The sequence below is a fragment of the Nanorana parkeri genome, unplaced genomic scaffold (assembly GCF_000935625.1).
Source record: "Nanorana parkeri isolate BGI_ZX_2015 unplaced genomic scaffold, ASM93562v1 scaffold1506, whole genome shotgun sequence".
In the NCBI taxonomy this organism is placed as follows: Eukaryota; Metazoa; Chordata; class Amphibia; order Anura; family Dicroglossidae; genus Nanorana; species Nanorana parkeri.
The window spans coordinates 60193-71377 of NW_017307774.1; positions in this window are offsets into that span (position 1 = coordinate 60193).

Consider the following 11185-nt stretch of genomic DNA (forward strand, 5'->3'; position numbering starts at 1 on the left):
ATCCACATGGAGGAAGAAACATCACCTGACATGGACAGAGATCCGAATCCACCAAGGGGGAGGGGGGTGCATGGAGGTACAGGGATCATGGGGCACGCTAAGAGTCACTGGATACTTTGGGGTGCACCTTGCATCATGGGGTGCACTGCAGTGGCAGACCTAAAGAACAAAGGGCCCCTGGTCTCAGCCTCCCCCCTGCTCAGAAGCATGCAACCATGCCTCCCTACAGCAATGCAGAGTGCCACAAGCTATAGAGGACTACAAATCCCAGCAATACATTATACAGCAATACAGAGTACCACCATCTAAAGAGGACTACAAATCCCAGCAATACATTATACAGCAATGCAGGGTACCACAAGCTATAGAGAACTACAAATCCCAGCAATACATTATACAGCAATGCAGAGTGCCACAAGCTATAGAGGACTACAAATCTCATCAATACATTATACAGCAATACTGCCAGCTTTAGAGAACTACAAATCCCAGCAATACATTATACAGCAATGAAGAATAATAGTATATATGGATTTTCTACATACTCTGTGCTGCCGCTCTGCTTCAGGGTGCTGGCCTGATGTCTCAGGAGGAGGGTCTCAGCAGGGGCTTATGCGGGGGGTCTCAGCAGGGGCAGATGTGGAGGGTCTCAGCAGGGGCAGATATAAAGGGTTTCAGCAGGGGCAGATGTAGAGGGTTTCAGCAGGGGCAGATGTGGAGGGTCTCAGCAGGGGCAGATGTAGAGGGTTTCAGCAGGGGCAGATGTAGAGGGTCTCAGCAGGGGCAGATGTAGAGGGTTTCAGCAGGGGCAGATGTAGAGGGTCTCTGCAGGGGCAGATATAAAGGGTTTCAGCAGGGGCAGATGTAGAGGGTTTCAGCAGGGGCAGATGCAGATATGCTTCCTTCTGCCGGCAGCAGCCTGATCACTGGGGGAGGGGAGACTGAGGAAATGCTTAATGTGACTTTTTAATGATAAAGCTTTTGTAGAAAAGGGATTGTTGCTGTATGTTGTGACATGTCAGGAATTGGTAGGGTTGCTGATGGGCCCGTGTTGGGGTAAATATTACAACAATGGCTGACTGAAGATAAATGGCGGTCGGGTAGTAACATTGTCTCCTCGAAAACTTTCTCCGCCGCGATTTGGCTGACAGGTGACGGGACCGATCACTGCCTGCGGCCGCTCCTTTTGGCTCGCAGTCTCGTTCCCTCTCTCGGCTTTGGCTAGAAGGGTTTGGGGAATGAGATAACGCATAATGACGCAGCGGGGGGCGATGCGCACAGGTTGTATCCGCGGAATAAAGTTGAGAATTGTCAGTGAATGTCGGGAGTGAACATTCCCCCCCTACAACACGCGCGTCTCATATTATGGATGAATACAGCAGACAGGATATTAAATGCATGTTTTATTTAAATGTGTTTGTTTGTTGGGAGCGCGGGGTTTGATGAATGAAGCCTCGCCGCTGAAGGCTCCCCGCCGCTATATGCAAACGTATGTATACAGGATGCATGCTCAAGCAGCGCGTCTGTCATCTCCTGCATATCCAGGCAAACATTAATGTGCAAATTCTTCCGCGGCCTCCCAGACATTCATCACACGCCCGAGAATCGCCAATATTTATTGACACGATTTGACACGTTTAATGAGTTTCCCCGATATGGCCATCAATCTCTCGTTGTTAACCTGTCAGTCGTCTGTCTGCACCTGCCAGGTGCTTCATATACATTATCACATAATTCAGAGTCTGCAAGTGTGCGTTGTTTTATGAGGTGCCGTCCTCGCCATCAATGGGATTGGGTGAGAGGAGCCGATCGACGGAGTCATCTATACTGATCATGTCGATTCCATGGCCAGGAATGACGGGTATCAGTTTCATTGGGTTGGTCTATGGTGCAGAGGATGCTGACGCAGCAGAGGTGCATATCCAAACAAAGGGTTACAGGGAGGGTCAGTGTTGGGGTTACAGGGAGAGTGTTGGGGTTACAGGGAGGGTCAGTGTTAGGGTTACAGGGCGGGTCAGTTTTAGGGTTAAAGGGAGGGTCAGGGTTGAGGTTACAGAAAGGGTCAGTGATGGGGTTACAGGGAGGGTCAGTGTTAGGGTTACAGAAGGTACACCCCTGGTGCCAGGTCACCTGCTAATTAGACCCTCTGCGATTTGGATTAGCAGCGTCACATTCGTTCCTCTATAGTAAATCTGATGGTCCGGGTCGCACTCTGGGGAGACTTTCAGCAATACAAAGTTTCCACTGACATCGGTTCTGAGTTTCGGGTCCTACGAATGGCACTTCTAACCGCTACAACTGCTGACAGCGGGCACAGCTCACATCTGTAATGAGAGATTATAGAGCAGGCGCGCCTGAACGGTGAGAGGAAGCCGACTAGGAAACGCTGGCAGCGCATTAAGCTTCAGGAGTCATAATTGTAAAATAAAATCCCCAAAAATAAAAAAAGATAAAAAAGATCCGACATGACAACTTTAAGAGGTAAGAGAGATTGCCGGAGCCGAGGAAGCCTTTCAGGTAAGAGCCTTGGAAATGTCATAACATTTTAAACGAAGGCTACACATTAAAATTCTAATTAAAATCAGTGCTAGATAAAGTTAGTAAATGTAACTGTAATTAAGCTGCATTCCAGATGACAAAATAAGGAGCGCGGCAGACGTGTGAGCTAATAACGCGCTGATATATATACGCGATATGTGCTGGAATTCGGGCGATGAGCTTTTCATGGCGGAGCTGTACATCTAATTTATGTCAGGGAGCAGAGCTGAAAATATATACCGGCTCTGTAACCTGTAACAGAAAATAATATATTGTACCTGCACCCGCTCCATAATCTGTGACACAAAATAATACAATATACCGGCTCCAGGGGCTGACTGGCAACTTTTAGCCCAGGGGGCAAGTACAACCCAGAGGCCCATGGTGCGCCAACTTGGCCCCCCTCCCGCTCTGCCTCTTCCCCCGCCTTCTCCCCGCCCCTGTCTGCCACTTTTGCCATCCATGTAACGGTAGTGTGAACGATCGGGACGCGGCACCCCTGGGGAAGTCAGAAGACACCCTGGTTGAGAAGTGCATGCCCGTGGGTGCCCATCGTCACTCAACTCAGAGGACCAAGGTCTCTATTGTGATCGCAGGATGTCATGGCCCCACCCCTGAGGGGTCTTCTTTATGACACCCAGAGAAAAGAAGATTTTACTGTGGTTTTTAGGGTGTCATGGCCCCACACACTGAGGGGTCTTCCCTACACCACCCAGAGAATCGAGGATTCTATTGTGATTTCAGGATGTCATGGCCCCACCCCATATGGGTGTTTCCCTATGGCACCCAGAGAACTGAGGATTCTGCTGTGATTTCAGTGTGTCATGGCCCCACCCCATATGGGTGTTTCCCTATGGCACCCAGAGAACTGAGGATTCTATTGTGATTTCAGGATGTCATGGCCCCACCCCATATGGGTGTTTCCCTATGGCACCCAGAGAACTGAGGATTCTATTGTGATTTCAGGATGTCATGGCCCCACCCCATATGGGTGTTTCCCTATGGCACCCAGAGAACTGAGGATTCTGCTGTGACTTCAGTGTGTCATAGCCCCACCCCATAAGGGGGCTTTCCTACGGCAACCCGGGGAATCGATGGTTCTACTGTGATTGCAGGGTGTCATGGCCCCACCCATGAGGGGTCTTCCGTACAGCACCCAGAGAACTAAGGATTCTGCCATGATTGCAGGGTGTCAGGGCCCTGCCCCCTGAGCTGTCTTCCCTATGGCACCCTTCATTCACATTGTACTGGGTGCAGATGATGTCAGATCTGCTATCTGCATCAGTATGGACAACCCAGCAGGGGAGAGAAGTAAAGATGAAGAGCACCCTGAAGCATCATGTGAGTATCTGACCTTCTCGGAGACTTCCTGGGTGCGGGAGGGCACACAGTTTGGATTAACAGTTAACAGCCAGCTGACCCCTGACCCTAAGGCTAGGTTCACACCATTTCGCTGGGGTTGGTTACGATGCAGCTCAATATCCCAGAAACCGGACCTGCCCCTTTTCTGGCACCATGGTGCAATGCATGATAGTGTACAGCTACACATTGCACTGTGCTGCATTGCAGGTCTGTCCATAAGGTGTGTTGGGGTATTATTGAGAATGAATGACACCACATTGCAACAACTCAAGCAATGTGCATTGCCGTACCTTGTGAGAACGTGCATATTCCCCCAAGTCAATAGTGTGAATCTAGCCCGACACTAACCCAGTCCAAACCCCTAAGACTAAAGAGGATTCACACCTTGCTTGGTGTAGTTTCCATTGAAATCAATCGAAATGCATCCAAACGCATCTCAATGCGTGTGTTAGGACATGCATCATTGCACATCACCATGATGGATGTTGACATGTCTTGATGCCAGGGCTGTCTTTAACGTGGGTCAAAAGGGGCAGTTGCCCCGGGCCCTGTCATTGTTGTGGGGCAGCTGCCACTTGAGCCTGCAAAAGATACTTGTGGCCCCGTTCCATTTACTATGCAATCAGCTCTGCCTGTGCTGTATGCCAAGTAGCGTGACCGCGGCGTCAAGGCTCATGTGGGGGTCACGTCTGCCTCTGACGTTACCTCCTACCTGCTCTGGAGAGCACAATTACATGGCAGGGTGGGTAGGAGGCTGGACATGGCAGGTAGGAGCAGAGGGGGGAGGCAAAAGAAAATGTTTGCCCAGGGTTCAATCAATATTAAAGACAGTCCAGCTTGATGCATGTAAACGCATAATGACGCACGTGCATTAAAATCTGCCGCTCCAGGCAAACGCCTTGTTTGCCTCGCGGCAGATACGCCCCTGTGCGCGTTAACAATTCATCATCTTTTAACATGCGTTTCTATTCATTTCAATGAAAACTGTTCATAGGGAAGAACGCGTAGGTACATCAACCCTGGAATGCCACTCTGACCCTATTAACATACATTTCCCAGAGTGCATTGCCTGACGTCCCCCTACCCGGACTCTGCGAAGGTTGTCATGTGACATATGAAGGGCACCGTATTCATGTTCTGAACTTCGGCCCCGTCACTATTAGCTGCACCCCCCGGGGTCAGGCCGAGAACCTTTACTAAATAAAGAACGCCGGCAGGCAACACTTAGTGCAGAGATGTCAGTGAATTATGAATAACCTCATTTCTGCCGCTAAGCAGCCTGTAATTTTCCCAGTCGCGCGCCTTTTCTAAGTGGGTCGTCTTCCCTCGCAGTCCGAGAGCTCTGTCAATATTTCTGTAAGTTAAATTGCCTCTAATAATATTTTTATGACGGTTATTATCCCTTCCTAGACAGAGATGTCCGCAGCCCGAGCAGACAGAATAAAAGAATTAACCCGAATCTGGGAACCTTTTGCCTTTTCGTATAAATCTGCCCCGACGCAGACAAGATGGGCTGACAGGAAGTGACAGTGTTCCGGAACGTTGTTCTGCCTTGTTGTAGTATTGAATTAGCATGCAGAGAATATAAACTCCATTTCCTCATCTCCTCGGGGAAGAGAATCTTCAATTCCTCCAGACCGCAACATCGAGTCATTTCATTGCAGTGTACAAAATTCACTGGATACAAATGTAACATTCCGGGCGATCCCTACTCATCGAGGAATGCCGCTACATTGTATCAGGTCTGCGTTCCGATACATTCAGGTCTAGGGGACGGGTACAGCTGGCTCTGCCTCTAGATAGGCAGAGCCAGCTGTCACTCACGCAGCTGGGTGGATCCCGGCACAGTTGTGGTGATCCGTTCCGGATGCGGCGTCTCAGTATACCGCGAGCTGTAGCTCCCTATATACTGAGCTTAGGGTGACGGGAGGACGCTAGTTTGTGTCACCCCGTTACCCTAAGGAGAACTATGGGGAAAAGCCCTGACCCCATAGTTCTCCTCTAAATAGAAGCAGCTTTAGGCCTCATTCACACTGCCCTACAATACGCTGCGTATGGAGCCGTATATTTGCGCTGTGTAAAGATGCGCAAAAACAGAATGGACCCGAGATGCGTCCGAGCAATGTAATTCTGTGTATGCGCATGTACGAGCGTACAGTTAATTAAAATTTCTATTACGAATTATGCATTCTGGGATTGCATATAGTGCACGCATATACGCAATATACAATTGTGCTCTTGCGTTGTGTGTGCATGAGGCCTTATTTATATATTATTGAGACAAACATTAAAAAGTTTCCTCTGCTACAAACAGCCGTGATGGACCTCCATTCTATTCTGATGAAATTGATCAGCACTTCTCAACCAGGGTGTCTTCTGACCCTTCCCCAGGGGTGCCGTGAAATGTTAACACAGCACCATGTCTTTCCATGGTACAGGCCAGCCACAGGACTAAGAACTACACTATATTGCCAAAAGTATTGGGACGCCTTTACACGCACATGAACTTTAATGGCATCCCAGTCTTAGTCCGTAGGGTTCAGTATTGAGTTGGCTCCGCCTTTTGCCGCTATAACAGCTCCGCCTCTTCTGGGAAGGCGTCCACAAGGTTTAGGGGTGTGTCTATGGGAATGTTGGACCATTTGTGAGGTCAGGTACAGTCAGGCAAGTACCGTTCTCCTGGCAAGGGGTTAAAGGACGACATCTTCCCGCAAAGTCCTACCAGTGAAATGTGTGACTATTCGAAGCGGGATCTCTCTGTTTTCCTCCTCCTGGCGGTCTCGTCCCGTCTGTCATATCTCTACAAAGTGTCACTTATCAAAAAGCCGGCTTTTCTCCGAGAAACCAGTAAGAACTGAAGATTAATAGGAAATAAAGCTCTTAACTAGAAAGTCCGAAGCAACTCATTTTCCTGCGCGGAGATCAAAGCGGCAGAAGGAAATCGTCACTCAGAAGAGGGAAGGTGAAGCCCCGTCTGGCGGAATGAAGCCGACTAATTCTTTATCAAGTCAAAAGGTTGTTCACAGAGGATTTCGATGGCGATCATCAGGGAGGACCGGAGGCGCTAGATCATTGACACGCCGCGTTTTCACCGCAGAGGGGGAGGCGGTCTGTGACAGATTGCTCAGTGTCCAGTGGGGAAAATGACCGCGTTTCCCAGCTGCTACAAAGCGGCAGTTGATCTGTAGGGAGCATTGGAAGTCTCATGGGGGGAAAGCCTTAACCCCTTAGAATATCTTTAAAGGAGAACTATGGGGGTCAGTGTTTTTCCCCATAGTTCTCCTTAGGGTAACGGGAGGACACAATCTAGCGTCCTCCCGTCACCCTAGGCTCAGTATATAGGGAGCTGCTGCTCGCGGTATACTGAGACGCCGCAGCTGGGACGGATCCCGACAATGCTGTCTGGATCCACCCAGCTGCGTGAGTGACAGCTGGCTCTGCCTATCTAGAGGCAGAGGCAGCTGTACCTGCCCCCTCGACCGTCCGTTCCTCCACTCAGCACTGGACGATCGAAGAGGGGAGGAATCCCTGCAGGGAGCCGTGAGTGACAGTCACCGCTCTCTGCAGGGACATGATCGAGAAGTGAGCGAGCGACGGTATGTGTTCGCTCACTTCCCATTCTATTGAGCCGACCTGTGACAGCCTCATTGTCACACGTCGGCTGGAACTATGAGGAGGAGGGAAAATCATCCTTTAATTATATATTTCGCATTAAGGCTGCAATTCTATAAATGTCCTCAGGGGGACATTGGAAACTTTTGGTCGGGGGGCATAGCCAAGTGGCCCTTTTCTTGTAAGCACAATGGGTGAGTGTAAATGGGCGCGTATTCACTTGTTTCCTATATCTGGATTTTGAAGAATATGATGTTTGTTCTTATATGTTTAATTTTTTATTCAGCCCTGATGAAGGGGGGGGGGATTGTAGCCCCTGAAACGCATTGGCCATCTACTGTTGTTTTTGCTGTCATCCGTGTGTGATTAAAAGATTTTGGACTCCCATTCTACCCGTTGCAATTTCTTGATTCGGGTCCTTGCCCCTCTCCTAGGGGGTCTCCCGATTCCTGCAGAAGAGCTGCCTAACCTAAGTCATTAGGCCCAAGCGGTGATTCCACCCCCCTTGTCCAAAAAATTGAAGAAAGGTACCAGCCCAGCGCCTCCTTTTGCCAATTGCCTCTGGACTTTTCTTGTAAGAGCATGCTCGGTTTATGTTCCGGTATCCGCTTCCTTTGTGCTAAGAGCATGTCAAATGCTCCTATCCCTGTCGCTACCACTCAGCTCCACCTGGTGGTTGCACCTACCACAGTCCAGCCAGCTGCAGGACTGATCAGGCTAATCAACCTGGCTACATGCCCGTAAAGCCTGAGCGTTGGTTAGTTGTGCTCTATTAAGGCTAGGTTCACACCTGCACTGGACCGCGTCACAGGATTGCGCGGTCCTGTACAATGCAGGCAGCGATGACCGCGCTGCCCCATTGATTTCAATGGGGTGGCAATCGCAGAAAAAGGTACATGCCTCTTCTTTTCGCTACACATGACGTGGGGCTGTTTTAGTTTTTCGTGTTCAGAAGTACGAGTGGAATCGCGGCGGGAGACCGCGCAATCCGTCCAGCGCGACTGGGGTGCCATTAGAAAATAATGGCAACCACAGTGCGATCAATTCACACCTTGGCGACTCTTGACTGTGCGGCAATCTGCGTGGAACCGTGCACGATTGCCGCGCGCTGAGGTGTCACCTAGGTGTGAACCTAGCCTTAAGCATCACAAGCCCAGAGCTCTGGTGATAGCTCCAGTCTTGCCTTGGTCTACACAAGCCTGATTCTGAATCCCAGTCCTGCCTGATCCTGAATCCCAGTCCTGCCTGATTCTGAATCCCAGTCCTGCCTGATCCTGAATCCCAGTCCTGCCTTGGCTCTTTAATCCTATACCTGTCTTGTTTCCTGTACTTACCCTGTATTAGTTCCTGTCTTGTATAAGTTTCCTCTTCCTGTCTTGTGTCTTGCTTCCTGTTTGTCTTGTACCTTGTCATCAGTCACTACTTCTCCTTGTTCCTGGGGGGGCCCAGCCTGTGGCATCACCTGATCAGAGCAAATAGTCGAAGTCCCGGGGGCATCCAAGTACCGGTAGGCGTGCTTGCCTTATGGGAACGTCGGCTGCTAAAGGTGAAACAACTCGTCGCTATCGGCTCTGACAACGTGCGTCCACAGCCGGTCCTGACACAGGAGGCCCTCCCTTAGACACAGCTTAGGTAACTGCATCAATATTACTGGATGACGCCATTGTACACTAACACTTGCAGCTCTCGGCATTCGGTCACATGACATGAAAGAGCCGCGAAGGACGTTGGCGCTGGAAGACTTCCCTCTGCCGGGTGCTTTGAATGCAGGAATGAGCAGGAACCGGAGAGCTAGATAACACCCAGCAGCTGCCAGGTCTCCCTCTAATCAATGTCTGAATACCAAAGCATCTCCACTGAAGGCCACCAGCCCAACATATTATATTAGCACTGACCTAGGGGGTCAAATGCCCACTTGTCCTTCACTCAGTGCCCTCCATGTTTTCTTTTTGGACAGTTTTACCCTAAAAACTGAGGCTCCTATTTTGTACGCCTACTATTATATATTTATGGAGGTTCTGCCTCCTGATATACGTGTGCCTGGCCCTGCTGTCAGTCCTGGATTCCCCACAAGGCCATTGAGGCCCGGCCTCAGGGCGGCAGAGCGCAGAGGGGCGGCAGCGGTGTCCTTGTGGGGAAGTTGACCTCTCTACATTCAGTCCTGCAGGGGGGGGCGTATTGCGGAACCTGGCCATGGGGCGGCAGGGAGAGTAAATCCGGCCCTGCCTGCTGTGCTCCCGAAATGCCGTATCCAGGAAAATACGGGATTTGTGTCGGTAAATATTTCTCCATCCGTCTTGTCTTCCATGTTATCCTGAGCAATACCTCCCAGCAGGACCGGAAAAAAATAACTTCAGCAGCTTCCCAGGTAATATGTGCAAACAACGTTCGCTTATTCAATTTGCCTGAAGTTCATAAATATTTATTTTACATTTTTTCATTGCTTTGCTCCCCTTCTGGGAAAGAAAAGTCTAATAAGACATCACAACAGCAACACGTTCTGTGCTTCTTTGTAAACCCGCAAACACTAAGGGCCCATTTAGGCTACTACGGCGCCATGTGCTGCCTTACTGCATGGGTGTTATTGTGCGCAGTAATAATTGCCATAGCGACTCAGGCGGCTGCTATGGGGCCCGGGCACAGGGGAGCTCGGACCAGGGCATGCCTCTGATGCCGTGTGGGCCGCCTGGGTCGCTATGGCATATCAGGGTGCTGGCCGTCACTGGGGACTGTGAAGAGGAACGCGCCGATGTTAGATCACTGACAACCTGTCAGTGATGTGTGCAGCGGCGCGTTCCTCCTCACAGCCGCTGCTGAGCTGTGTCAGTGACAGCCAGCAGCTGCCGCAGAAGAGGCTGGACCCAGCGATCGCAGTGAAGGAGGAGGCGGGGCCTGGCCCGGCGACCTAAGAGCAGGAGGGGCCAGTGATGTAAGAGGAGGCGGGGCCCACGGATAGAAGAGGAGACGGGGCCCGGGGACGGAAGATGAGGCGGGGCCTGGCGACCACGGAGGTGGACAGCGGATCGGGGCTGACAGGTAAGAGGTGTGCAGCCCACCTGAGACCCTGCAGAGCCCACCATAGAGAGTCTATTCAGGGTCACTCTCAGCTGGGCTCTGCAAGTGGCATAACTAGAAATCACGGGGCCCCATACAAAATTTTGCTATGGGGCCCTGTGATTTCTAGTTACGCCCCTGATTGTGCGGTATATCATGTGTTCATGTGCGTTGCATTCAGGGAGCTCCCTCCATGTGTTTTGTGCATTGCAGTACCAGGGACACAACAGGTTCAGAGAGGAGCAAAGTCAGGCCAGGGCCAGGGTCAGCATCAAGCAAAGTCAGCCAAATGTAGGCAGTGAGGCACTCATGTCAGTGTTGGATGTGCACATGTCTGCCCATGTTCACGTCCTTGCTAATGCGCATGTGCATCCACCTGATCCAATGTTCCGGACACAATAGTAAATGATCTGACCGTCTTGCTGCTGACTTTTGTATTTTTGCATTTTGTATCCGCTGATTCAAAGCAAAACTCTACGATGAAAACAACAACAATAATAAAAGTAAGATATTAGCCCATCAGTAGTAAAAATAACACAGCAGTCTGCACCGCATTACTTTAGTCTGACCCCGCCCCTCGCAAAAAGTCCATTCATCCACTAGATGGCACTGTTCTCTT